The sequence below is a fragment of the Schistocerca serialis genome, chromosome 8 (assembly GCF_023864345.2).
Source record: "Schistocerca serialis cubense isolate TAMUIC-IGC-003099 chromosome 8, iqSchSeri2.2, whole genome shotgun sequence".
Taxonomy (NCBI): domain Eukaryota; kingdom Metazoa; phylum Arthropoda; class Insecta; order Orthoptera; family Acrididae; genus Schistocerca; species Schistocerca serialis.
Window position 1 is genome coordinate 632,047,382 of NC_064645.1, and position 14,374 is coordinate 632,061,755.

General features: G+C 41.9%; 1 protein-coding gene and 2 non-coding genes across 3 annotated transcripts in view; all 3 read left to right on the plus strand.

Annotated features, from left to right (window-relative positions):
• LOC126416347 (phospholipase A1) overlaps nt 1-14,374 on the plus strand; it is a gene marked incomplete at its 5' end in the record, with an annotated part of 318,243 nt that overhangs the window by 77,634 nt on the left and 226,235 nt on the right. The window lies entirely within an intron of this gene.
• On the plus strand, nt 7,403-7,474 carry Trnaa-ugc (transfer RNA alanine (anticodon UGC)). Its single transcript has one exon. It is a non-coding gene; the product is annotated as a tRNA-Ala (tRNA).
• Nucleotides 7,958-8,030, plus strand: Trnar-ccu (transfer RNA arginine (anticodon CCU)). Its single transcript has one exon. It is a non-coding gene; the product is annotated as a tRNA-Arg (tRNA).

Consider the following 14,374-nt stretch of genomic DNA (forward strand, 5'->3'; position numbering starts at 1 on the left):
TGGTAACCAAACAAAGGATGAGCTTCTTATGCTGCTGCTTTCACCTTTTCTCTTCTGGCTTCTATTTCTCTTAGAATGTCGGGTGTATGATTCCAATGGGACAATATGGCTTCTGTAGAGGAGTGGACCATAGAAGCTTGTAATGGTACGGCATGGTTTTTGAAGATAACGGAGTCGTTCGCTGATTTAAAAACCAGGTTCTCTAAAATAGATCAAAATTTATTTCTGAAAACCAACTTAACGGTAATAGTATAGATGTACTACCTAAAGCAACATACGAAAATTTGTGGGTGACCGGTATGACGGGCCTGTGACGAAAGTGATAACGATAGTTGTCTTCATTCTAAGACCAGCGTCGGAATCACGAGATGAGCGAGCGTGGGTAAGTGAATTAATAATACGTGAGAAGAAATAGAAAGGTGTGTGACATGTGGAAGTCTTGAGCCGGTCCGGGGAGCGTGTTCCGGTTCGCCACAAATTTTCATTTGTCGCTTTAGGTCGTACTTCTGTAACTATTACAGTGAAGCAGATTTTCCGAAATGAATTCCAATATTTGAAACTGTAGTTTGTCATCAAATATAAATAAAACACATTAAATCCGAATTTCTTGAGTAAATAATTTTAAGTTTACATCTCGCATTTAAGACGTTGTTAAACTCTGCGTTTTCGGTGGAAGGAAGATTCGTGCTGAAACAGCAACCAGTCGCAAGTTTTTCGCTATAAAAAGTTATTTGCCCACGATGGCTTTTACCATATCATTATTTCGATGTATAGGTAGCCGCCATAATTGTGGCGCTGATGGAAACAGGATTAGAAAATGTAGATCACATTCATAAGTGGTTAAAATAATAAAACCCTTATGTAAAAAATTTCAGTGAACGAACGGCTCGATTTTATCTAACTTACTACACTAGCGACAGCCTTCTTTTATTTACAAATGACTTACTACGGTTTGGAAGTTACTTATGGGAGAATAAATATTTCAAGGCAAAAACTCGGGACATGTTGCTCATTCTGCAACTGTTATGCACATGACAGGAAGGTTAGGACCATAACATTCAAATTTCCTTCAACTACAAAGGTTAAAACAGTGCACGGTTCGAGTTGCATTGCAGGTTGCGAATGTAACGGCTTCCAGGGACAACAGAAATTTGATGTTCAGTACGTCACGTAATTTTTATCCGCATTTAAAGATTTAAAACGCTTTCACAATCTACTGCCTAAGATGTACAATCTTACATTAAAGGTTACCACAGTAAGTCTGGTGTTAAAGTTAGAAAGCGGTGGTCTCGCGGTTCTAGGCGCGCAGTCCGGAACCGTGCGACTGCTACGGTCGCAGGTTCGAATCCTGCCTCGGGCATGGATATGTGTGATGTCCTTAGGTTAGTTAGGTTTAAGTAGTTCTAAGTTCTAGGGGACTGATGACCTCAGCAGTTAAGTCCCATAGTGCTCAGAGCCATTTGAACCAGCCAAAGTTAGAAACTGTGTGTGTGTGTCTTGAAGCAGTGTAACTCATGATGCGTAAATAACACAGGTTATATTCGTACAGTAATTGAGAATGAGAACACTTAGCGACTTCCAACAAACTTTAACCATAATTTCAAACCTTTTCGAAAATTTTCTCGCTGACTCTTCTCCCTTCCCCAGAAGGTAATCAGAGGAAAAAAGTTTAGCACTTACAGCATTTTCGCTGTTGATGCAATAAAACTTAGCATGAGGCATGACCTTTTAATTTGTTACTTCTTTACTAATAAGTTTATTCACAACACAGTTTTCAGAAAGTATCCATGTATGCCACTGTGTGTATCTATAAAATTATGTCATTGTATGACAGTTCACGAGATATTACGTTTTGTACATTGGATTTCGATTCTCTAAAGAACCGCTGGTGGGGCTACTTGTTCTTACTAATCCAGTCAGCTGTAGCGAAACAGGCAAGTGTAGCACTTGGGACCAATTATTAGCGAATAAACGAAACGTAGTTACCTGCTCACCAAACCCAAGTTCACTGTCCGCAGTTTCTGGTACTGCCATCTATGTGTGTCCTGTGTAGCTGTGGTGATGGCTGTGCATAATACTGTGTTATGATAAAGACTCGCTGAGGTGTGTGAAGTTGTGTCCATACGATGCTTCTCTTTCCTCGTGTGTAAATCCACACTCAAAAGGGCAAACTCGAATACGTCACAACTAGGAGAACACATATAATGGAGATACAGGTGCTACATTCTCTAGATCCTGTTTTTTTGCCATCCCCTTGAAAATCACAGCAAGAGTTCAGCATTCTGCTAGGAAAACGTAAAAATGTTGTTGTGAGAAGCTCGTGTTGTTCAGTTGTTACAGAAATGGGGCATTTTGCATTAGAACAGTGACTTGATGCTGTGGAATATTTCATAAAGACTGATTCCAACAAAAGATGCAAAGAAATGTCACAGCGGAAGTGTCCTGGTAGGGAACTGAAACAGAATTCGCATGGACATTACGAGAAGTCCCCGCTAGGCGGTAAGGAGGAACTGAACTCTGACAGTTGAAGATAGCAAAACGAAAACAGAAGTTTTAAATTTCGCGTTCAAGGAATCTGTCACATAGGAAAACTGTACAAACATGCCGTCATTTGACCATCGGACAACTCCCGCAGGGGCGCGGGGTAGCCGCGCGGTCTGAGGCGCCTTGTCACGGTCCGCGCGGCTGCCCCCGTCGGAGGTTCGAGTCCTTCCTCGGGCATGGGTGTGTATGTCGTCCTTAGCGTAAGTTTAAGTCAGATTAAGTAGTGTGTAAGCTTAGGGACCGATGACCTCAGCAGTTTGGTCCTATAAGACCTTACCATAAATTTCCAAATTTATAACCCCCGCATGGACGACACAGTAATAAGCAACCCTGGCGTAGAGAAAGAAGTGTAGGATTTGATAGCAAATAAATCCCCAGGTCCGGATGGAATACCAATTCGGTTTTTCGAAGAGTACTCCACGGCATTGGCCCTTCAACTATCTTGTATTTATCGTGGATCTCTCGCCCACCTCAAAGTCCAAAGCGACTAGAAAAACGCTCAGGTGACTCGAGTGCGTAAGAAGGGTGAAAGAGCGGACCCGCAAAATTACAGTCCAATATCCCTAACCGGTTTGCTGCAGAATCCTTCAACATATTCTCAGTTCGAATATGATAAATTTGCTTGAGACAGGGAAGCTTATGTCCACGAATCAGCATGGTTTTAGAAAGAATCGCTCGTGCAAGACTCGGCTTACCTTTTCCCACGTGATACACTGCGAACCATGGATGAAGGGCAACAGGAAGATTCCATATTTCTAGATTTCCGGAAAGCGTTTAACACGGTGCCCCATTGCAGGCTGTTAACGAAGGTACGAGCATGTGGAATACGTTCACAGATATGTGAGCGTCTGGAAGACATCTTAAATAATAGAGCCCAGTATGTTGCCCTCGACGGCGAAAGTTCATCAGAGACAACGGTATTGTCATGAGTACCCCAGAGAAGTGAGGTAGGACTGCTGCTGTTGTTCTCTGTATACACAAATAATTTCGCGGACAGGGTGGGCAGCAATTTGCGGTTGTTTGCTGATGTTGCTGTGGTGTACGGTCAGGTGTCGAAATTGAATGACTGTAGGAAGATAGAAGACGACAGCCGTTGTGGCCGAGCGGTTCTAGGCGCTTCAGTCTGGAACCGCGCGACCGCTACGGTCGCAGGTTCGAATCCTGCCTCGGGCATGGATGTGTGTGTCACGTCCTTGGGTTAGTTAAGTTTAGGTAGTTCTAAGTTCTAGGGGACTGATGACCTCCGATGTTAAGTCCCATAGTGCTCAAAGCCATTTTTTTTAGAAGACGACATAGACAAAATTTCTAGTTGGTGTTATGAATGGCAGCTATCTCTGTGCAAAAATGTGGGGTAATGCGGATGAGAAGGAAGAACAAATCTGTAATGTTCGGTTGCAGTATTGCCAGTGTCCTGCTTGACACAGTTACGTCGTTTAAATATCTGGGCGTAACGTTGCGGAGCGATATGAAATGGAACGGGCATGAGAGGATTGTGCTAGAGAAGGCGAATGGTCGACTTCGTTTTGTTGGGAGAATTTTAGGAAAGGGTAGTTCATGTGTAAAGGAGACCGCATATAGGACGCTGGTGCGATCTGTTCTTGAGTACTGCTCGAGTGTTTTGGATCTGTACCAGGGGAGATTGAAGGAAGACATTGAAGCAATTCAAAGGCTGGCTGCTATAATTGTTACCGGTAGGTTCGAGCAACACGCAAGTGTTACGGAGATGCTTTGGGAATTCAAGTGGGAATACCTGGATGGACGGTGACGTTCTTCTCGGGAAATACTATTGAGAAAATTTAGAGAACCGGCATTTGAAGCTCTGTCGAACGAGTGTACGGCCGCCAATATTCATTGCGCATAAGGACAACAAAGATAAGATGCAAGATATTAGGGCCCATGTGGAGGCATATAGATGGACGCTTTTCCCTCGTTCTATTTGCGACTGGAACAGGAAAGAAAGTGACTAATAATGGTACAGGGTACCCTCCGCGATGCACCGTATGGTGGCTTCGTTGCGGAGTGTCCATGTTGATGTAGATGTAGATTCGCAGCGTGTTGGTGTATCTCGCACACTGCCATCGTGCATTAAAAGATATGAAACTAAAAGTCTATCGTGTTCGTGGAAGAGTTGAAATTTGAGGATCAGGAAAAGTAGTTCATTATTGTAACTGACTGTTAACATCAGCTGCTAACGGTTACTTGGACTCTTTCTTTGCCTTACTTCATGTCAGATGAGGCCTGGAGTCGTTTGTCAGAAGAGGCCTCTGGCCCCCAAGGTCCACAGACGCACCATCATGTGATTTTTATTTATGGGGCACACTAAAAAGCAAAGTGTATGCTTACAATCCTCGGCAATAGACAGTTTAAACGGTACGTTACTAGAGATATTAATAACATGACTCTTGTAGAATTACAGCGTGTTGCTGGTAGCGTCATCACACGAAGTCAGCGATGCCTGGATGCACATGGCCACCACTTCCAGCGTCTCTTATAAACAGGCACCTACATGTTTTTTAACGTTACTATTATCTATTCTTTTTTAGTTCGTGAGACGTACCTTTTTTATGTGGCACACCTTACATAATTCGCAATTTGTGTGTGCATTCATTCACATATTGTATTCCGTACTATAAATCCCAAACAAGAATTTGAAACATGCAAGTGCAATTTTAGTGTCTTTCATGTTCTTACTACAATGAATGGCACTGTCCTTAGTCATTTCCTACTGAAACTACCAATAAATAATTTTATTTTGTTTCTCATCTTAAATCGATATTTTTCGTTTCCGTCTCAATACGGTGGTAGTTAAAGGAATAGAACTGGACGTTGGAAAGTTTTTTAAAATTCACTTTAAATTTCTCCAAACTTGCAGCCGTGCCCATTTTTCAGCTACTGTCATGTGTCAAATTCTGTCAGAAGAGAAATATGGTGTAGGTGTATGAAGTACCTTGGAGAAGGAGACTCAAAAGGGTTTGCAAATATGTTGGAACTTGAAACATATGCCATATGTAAACAGTTTCAAGACTGATATCGTAGTGTTAGAAATGTACAAATGAGGATGAGTACACATTTACATAAATTGGTAAGGGATATGAGAAGGAAAAAGCTGAGTGATGGCAAATGTGTAGATGGTCTTGGTCATCTTGTAAAGGAAGAAGTAGACAATCTGTAGCTCAGTTATGGTTTAGCCATAAGAAGGATTCAGTGTGATAGAGGCCACGAGGAAAGTAGTTTGGGCTACCTTTTTCCATACAGCCTCTGCAGAATGGTAATCGACAGCACGCACTTTGTGACAGTGGTGTGGAATCGTGGTATGGATTCAGAAAACCACATGGAAACCGGTGATGTTCATGTGCACCATTACTCCCCGCCATTTACAGTACAAAAAGCAATTAAATCCACATAAGAGATCTGAGTAACGTCTCATTATTGTCACTGTGCTTATGTGGTAACAGACAAAACATGAACGAGAGTTTCAACCATTTGATTTGGGAAGCACACTGAAAACGGCGTTTGTTGCCTTCAACACAACGAGATTAGGTCTGTTAGGCATTGTAATTAGTTTTAATGATAGGACAGTAAGTAGGAGTGAAGTTTTAGAGTTTCTAGGAATATGAGTTCAATATGAAACAAACACTGTTGACAATTGACTCCGTTAGAATGACCAAAGCTGAAAACTGTGTCCTTCTGACAACTTAAGAAGTCAGAATAACAGGGAGAAACAAGAAAAGAAAATGCAAAAAATGTAAAACTTTGTATAGAATCACTTCCAGTATGTAAGATGCACGAAATAATATTTCGTGTCAAAACACTGATGCTGCTGTCTACTTTTTCTGTTTTTCTTTGCAGTGCTGAGTGAAGACCAAGGAATTACAGAAAAATCAGCTATACTATCATTGGTGTCTTTTATAATGTAATTTTAATGACAGTTTTTGTGAAAATTCTGTAAAATATACGTTTATTTACTATCTTATTGTAACTAGCAAATACAGTATGTAACAGTCGGACGATAAATGCAATTATACATACATAAATTCATATATATCACTGTATTTTCTCTATGTATATGTAAGTTTTACGTAAACAAGACGTGTCCAATGTTGTTGTAAGAAATGTTCCACAGACAAATAAAGCACAAGAACAAAAAAATGACTGCCAATCAACAACAGCGAATATACATACAGTGCTGATTAATTATAAGAAAGTAAATATTTCTAGCATAAAAATTTTCATACAAATAACATGATTTTAGTCTACCTTTTAGATAGACGTTTTGTTAATGTGTACTTAAACTTTTAATCATTTAAGTAATAAAGTTGCACATAGCATATCCTTTTAAGTATGGATAAAAAATAAATAAAATAAACATTTATTGATTCAAAAGCTGTAAAAAAAAAAGTCCATGAACTAGTGTAATTTACTGTATATGAAAACGTTCAGCAACAGACACTCATATTGTTCTACAGTTTTTACTATTTCTCAGAGCTCACAACACAGTTTTGAGTTACAGCCATGTAAACTGTATGAAATATCATAGCATTTTCCAGGCATTCATAGGGAAGTGATCTTAATTGCTGAATCCCTTACCTTTACATGTAATGGCAATTGCGTGCAATGTAAAAACTATATTAATTGTACTGCTGCAGCGGAATCATTATTTCTATGTATGTAGATTGGAATTTTTTCTGGTACACCAGTCATTATGTAAATTGGGAATTTTATTGATTTACAGCTAAAACATTTAAAAAGTACACCATAAAAAACATGAAACTCATGTTTAGAAAATATGTAAAAAAAAGAAAAATGGGACAGAGAGAAGTCCTAGTAATGTAGAAAGTCCGACAGCAAGGCCCACGGCGGGGATGTAGCTCAGTGGTAGAGCGTTCGCTTTGCATGTGAAAGGCCCCGGGTTCGATCCCCGGCATCTCCACAAAATTTTTACACTACGAAATACCGTGCGATTTACTGTGTCACTGGGTTCTTTCAATAACCCATACTTATTTATGCATTATTTTGAACATAATTCTATAGATTAGTGATGCATATGGAAGCAGAGTATGTACCCAAAAATAAAAATATCGTTGTATGAAGCTAATAATATGGTTTACGATATATTATCAGTGTTAGTTTTACTGCGTTAAATTGCTACCACACGGGTCAGGAACGGGTGGTCAGTCGTTCGGAACCTACTGTGCGTCGCATGTGGGCTGCGTACCGGCATGCAGACGGGAGTCATAAGCGCGAACAGTTAACTCAGCGCGCCTATTTCGCAATTTTCAGATTTTTTTAATTGCCCAAATGCGGGCTAGACGACCATTCGCCCTCTAGCGTGTTATATTTTACATGTATACATTAAAGCAAACTATGTTGTATGACGGTATAACACGCGTAAAGTGGCAACGTATATGCGTCGGCCCCTGTGGCCTAATGGATAAGGCATCGGTCTCCTAAACCGGGGATTGTGGGTTCGAGTCCCACCAGGGGTACGAAAATTTTTAATTTGTAAACAGATATGATCTGATAGCACTAATCAAAACTAGAGCATTCGATTGCATCAAAAGTTTAATGAAGATTATAAGTACGTAGAAGAAGACACCCAGATGTTAAGCGGTTTGCTGTGCGCCACTTATGTTTTTCCCGAGACGGTTGCAACGAGCAAGTGTTCTTTCGAGTCTCTTGTTGGGAGAACGCCGTAGACAAATAAAAGTAATATGCCCAATAAATTCAGCTGTCCATCAAGCTTTAATTAAGAAATTTTGGTGGGTGAATAAACCTTGGAGAATTATTTAATATAGTGAAGAAATACATCGGCTTCTAGAAATTTTTATGTAACACTAGTAACAAAATGGCTCTGAGCACTATGGGTTCAAATGGTTCAAATGGCTCTGAGCACTATGGGACTTAACTACTGTGGTCATCAGTCCCCTAGAACTTAGAACTACTTAAACCTAACTAACCTAAGGACATCACACACATCCATGCCCGAGCCAGGATTCGAACCTGCGACCGTAGCAGTCGCGCGGTTCCGGACTGCGCGCCTAGAACCGCTAGACCACCGCGGCCGGCGAGCACTATGGGACTTAACATTTGAGGTCATCAGTCCCCTAGAACTTAGAACTACGTAAACCTAACTAACCTAAGGGCATCACACACATCCATGCCCGAGGCAGGATTCGAACCTGCGACCGTAGCGGTCACGCGGTTCCAGACTGGAGCGCCTAGAACCGCACGGCCACCACTTGTAACATCTGTGAGGTTTCCCGCTTAATAAAGTTCAGAACCATAGCTACGACACGAATATCTTTGGTTAGCAACGTCGACAGCCATCAGTTTTCGTATAGTTTTCGAAAAATATTGAAAAGTGTTGCCAATTTAGTATCAGTTCATCTCTAAATTGTCTTGCCGTGTGATTGCAGTGTCATTACAAACCCTGAGCAGCACTCCGGCAAGCGAATGCGACAGCGTAATCGGCGGCAGAAGGAGTGACTTCAGACAGCCGTTCGCTGTTTCGCCGCCTCCCTGGTCGTTTCTCGCGAGTTTGTAGTTTTGTTCTGTAAATGTTTTTAGTTTGTTTTCTTGTTTAGTACTGTTTTGGAGCTTGAAGATTGATCTTTCTATGTGTAATTTTTGTTGATGAATACGATTTCTCGTAGAGATTCTATCAGGTTGTCGTTCAGTCGTGAATGTCCTAAGTCGAGTTCACATGAAATTCATAAGTTTCTCACTAGAGAGCCATGAAGACCCTTAACTCCAAAATTTGAATTCTAGTGTCGCAAATTGCATCTGTGGTTTACGTCAAGTTATCGGATAACGAATTGTGTTATCGCGTTATAGAAAAATGTGGCAGTACTTTAAAGTTCACTCACGTGGATGGGAATATTAGTGAGGTGAAGGTGTCGCGTGCAGGAATGGGCTTCTGTACTGCCCGGGTGTTTGAGTTGCCTTTTGAGATGTCATCTGATCAAATTAGCAGCGCGCTCAGTCAATATGAGCGTGTGTATTTAGTTACTGAGGAGAAGAGGTGGGATAGCCGTTTTCCATTGCCTGTGCTGTACGGCGTTCGCGAGGCGGAAATTGATTTGATAAAAGACATTCCGTCATTCATCACTGTGTCAGGCTACAGAGCAGTGGTCATGTGTGATGGATGTCCAAGAACGTGCGCCATTTGCGATTGTCTCGCAGAGTGCCCGCATCGCCGCGTGGCCCAGCTGCCGCCCGGCTCACCCAGCCGTTCCGGCCGTAAACATTCCGCCGACGTACACAGCCGCGGCCGTGGCCGCAACTCGAACGACCTTCGCGCGGGAGGCAGCCCTCCCGAAGAACACACTCAGCTAGTACACCGAACGGCACCTGTCACCTCCCAGCAGAAGGCTGCAGATACACCGTCGTTCGCTACACTATGCTAGTAGAGACACAAGTCACAGATGCGACACCCGTCTCATCCTTAGTGCGTACCGTAACGCAGCTCCCTCTGCCATAAGTCAATCAGGATGTTCCCCTCCAGGAGGCACGTACATCTACGAGTCTTTATAGCATTCATTGTTAAACCTAGTGACCCAAATTTACAAGCCAGCCGGAGTGACCGAGCGGTTAAAGGCGCTACAGTCTGGAACCGCTTGACCGCTACGGTCGCAGGTTCGAATCCTGCCTCGGGCGTGGATGTGTGTGATGTCCTTAGGTTAGTTAGGTTTCAGTAGTTCTAAGTTCTAGGGGACTGATGACCACAGATGTTAAGTCCCATAGTGCTCAGAGCCATTTGAACCAACCAAATTTACAGAAACCTTACACGAACACAGCGCCAAGTACAGAAAGTGAATCTGCGTTGGATTAGCCGAGCGGTCGAAGGCGCTGCAGTCATGGACTGTGCGGCTGGTGCCGGAGGAGGTTCGAGTCCTCCCTCGGGCATGGGTGTGTGTGTTTGTCCTTAGCATAATTTAGGTTAAGTAGTGTGTAAGCTTAGGGACTGATGACCTTAACAGCTAAGTCCCATAAGATTTCACACACATTTGAACTTTTTTTGGAATCTCTGTTGTCTTACGATTCCGAATCTACTTTGAAAAATAAGAAGAAAAGACGCATAGGTCATCGAAGGCAGAAACGTTGACTCCTAGAACTAGAAAGAAACTGTCACATATGCAACAAAACTAGACAGAACGTTCTCGCGCAGTTGATGGTGGCAAGAACGAAACACCAAACACGCTAATGGCAAAGTCAGTGACAGTGTTTCTGGTGCTGATACTAGTACGGAAGGACGAACAAACGACGGAGCAATTGCCAAAACTGTGGACCGTGAGAAAATGTAAAAGTGGACCATAACATGGACTGGGCAAATGATATTGAAGGAGAGGATGTTTCGATGCACGCCATGGCGAGTAAAACGGTGCCGGCAGACGTCACAGGCGTACAAGGCGCAGCAGCTGAAGTTACTTCAGGAAAGAATCGTCCTCTGTCTGGCTGACTCCGTTGTGCAAATGTCAGTTCAGCGATCACTCTCATTTGCCAGCCACCATGAAGTACCCGTTGTCACTTGAATCATGGAGGTTTGCGTGATTACTGACAATTTATTCCCTTCATCCTCGACAACCATGGATCAAACATGTAGTATAACAATCTTATACATCAATAGAATGCAATCTCCGGTGACAGTGAGTGCTTTGAAGGAGCTTCTTATGAATCAGACACGGATGTGGCAATATTACAAGAAGTAAATCTTATGGATCTTCGGATTCCAGGCTATCAAGAGATCTTAAAATGGCGACCGAAAATTCAAGTGGGATAGCCTTTCTAGTTAGAAAAGGCATACCTGTTGCAAATGTAAAATATTTAGAATCAGGGAGAGGGATTAGTTGTCAGATTTTTGATTTTACATTTATTAGTATTTATTTTCCGTCTGGTAATAATTCCAAATGGAAACGGGCCGTGTTCTTTAAACAAGAGATTTGTACCTTCTGAATGGTGATGTCGAACACATGAAAATAGGTGGCGATTGGAACTGTGTACTTAGTAACAAGGACCAGTGGTCAATTTCAATTTTTCTCGCGAACTCTCAGATTTAGTCAAAAATCTCCAAATGATGGATGTTTGGGAAATTATATATCCATCTACTGTCAAGTTTACCTTTCTCAACAACGTGACGGCAAGCCGTCTAGATAGAATATACACACATCAAGAAAAGTTTTGCGTCACCTCGGTTCCCAGCGTTCCGGAACCTGTACAGAAAGCTGGAATAGAGATCAACATAAACATGACTTCCGCCCTTTCTGTGGGTCATGAAAACCACACATTGCATGTTGTACCACCATACAGCGAGACCTTCAGAGGTGGTGGTCCAGATTGCTGTACGTCGGTACCTCGAATACCCAGTAGCACGTTCCTTTGCATTCACGCATGCCTGTATTCGTCGTGACATACTGTCCACAAGTTCATCAAGGCACTGTTGGTCCTCATTGTCTCGCTCCTCAATGGCGATTCGGCGTAGATCCCTCAGAGTGGTTGCTGGGTCACGTCATCCATAAACAGCCTTTTACAATCTATCCCAGGCATTTTCGATAGTGTTCACGTATGGAGAACACGCTGGCCACTCCAGTCGAGCGATGTCGGTATCCTGAAGGAAGCCATTCACAAGATGTGCACGATGGGGACGCGAATTGTAGTCCATGAAGACGAATGCCTCGTCAATATGCTGCCGATTTGGTTGCACTATCGGTCGGAGGATGGCATTCACATATCGTATCACGAAAGTAATTTTTTCATAATGTGTCAGACCGAACTAACATAGCTCGTTGAAACTTGGACCATATGTAGAAAGAATTGCTGTAGTAAAGTGCAGATTGTTGTAAGTCCCCCACTATACGTTTCTGTATGAAATTTAGCCCAACTTTACCTACCACTCTATAAAAAGTCTAAGTATTACCAAAAAAACTCATATGCTAACCTTTTACTAAACAGAACCTAATTTTAACTTAAGTGTAACTGGTCAGAATGCAACATGTCTTTATATTAAATACACAGCTGAAGTAAATCAATTATCTGGCCCTAATCAAATTTCCATTTACTTCCCTCGCTTCTTGAAAACATTGGTGCAGATTTTTCGAAAGCACACCAGCAAACAGCAAGCAGGCAGCTGCTAAGCTAGATTTCCATTTTTAAATAAAAATTCCAAACAATATTCAAACTGTTACATATTTTATGGTGTAGTGTCGTAATGTGTAATGATAAACCTTCTTCGGACAACGTAATGAGGAGAGTAACTATTCCTATGAAATGATATTCCAAGACAACGATTTTAGAATGAAGTATGTATTCAGAAAGACAGGTTAAAATTTCACGTGATCTTCACACGTAACATCGGTATGAACAATACTAAGCTTAAAAAAGTGAACAATGATTTGAAAAGGGTACAATGTTAACAGAGAATTTCTATAAAAACCAAACAGCTGTTGATATCTAAACACATGACTCAAGCTCTGAGGAAGATAACTGGCTGACTATAATTATTCCCACAAACTAGCTGCGCAGTGCTGCACTCTTGTCCTCAAACCTCTTCTCTCGAAAAATTGTAACATTATTCAAAATTTATATTCCCTTCGCTTTCCAATATATACATCATATTCATCCTTTACAATAAATTTTTCTTCATGTAACAGATTCAATGATAAGTCAACAGAGCACTAATATGACTTCTGAAATTTTCCCGGCGTATTTCTTCTTCTAATAATTTCCGGGTATGCAGCCGGATCCCGTCGACATTCTGCCACGATATTTCGGCCCAGAGACGTCCAGCCATCATCAGGTGAGTACACAACTACTCAAGAGCCCAGGTGCAGTCGCGGTATTTATGCCGAATCTCGCGCATGCGAAATGTACTGGCATCCTACAGCGCATGCGTCAGGTGTTGACATGCGCAGCATAGCCGAGTTGTACGTGCTGCCCTCGGTGGTGAAAATAAAGGTTCATCTAGTCATTGAGTATCGAATGACACTGGCGATTCCGCTGTGATTGTATAATTTTAATAACAGGATTCCAATTTTTTTTGAATTTTTTTGAAAAGGACCCAACAAGCCGAATATCAAGGAAAACTGCTACCCTTTTGAACGACTGTTCTCTACCTGAACAAGTTATCAAGAGATCGAGACCACACAATGCAGTACCACCAAGACTCTACGGTCTTCCGAAGATACACAAGGATGGTGCCCCACTACGGTTAATAGTGAATAATATTGGTGCTGCGACCTATTCTACAGCAAAATATCTGGCCTCATTACTAAAGTCGTATGTGGGTAAGTGTTGCCACCATATACGTAATTCCGAGGATTTTGTCAGTCCTTTGTCGCCTGTGGTAGCTAATATCTTTATGGAGGACTTTGAGGAGAAAGCACTTGAGTCTGCTGTTTTAAAGCCTACGGTCTTCTGGCGGTACGTAGATGATACTTTTGTTGTATGGCCTCATGGCAGACAGGAACTGGAGAAATTCATTCATCACTTAAACTCATTACATGAGAACATCAAATTTACGATGGAGATTGAAAAAGAGGGCACGTTACCATTTCTAGACGTGCTAGTACGCCGTAAAAATGATGGGTCATTAGGACATTCTGTGTACAGGAAACTGACTCACACAGATCTGTATCTCCAGGCGTCAAGCTGCCATCACCCAGCACAAACATCCGGTGTTCTCAGTACCTTAATACATCGAGCGCATATTATATTGGATGATGAAAACCTCCACGCAGAATTAGAACACTTGGAGAAGGTTTTTAAAGAGGGCCAATTTCGGCTTTAGAGGCTATAAAAGTAAAGGAAAAGACCAAAGATAGTACGTGTAATGGGT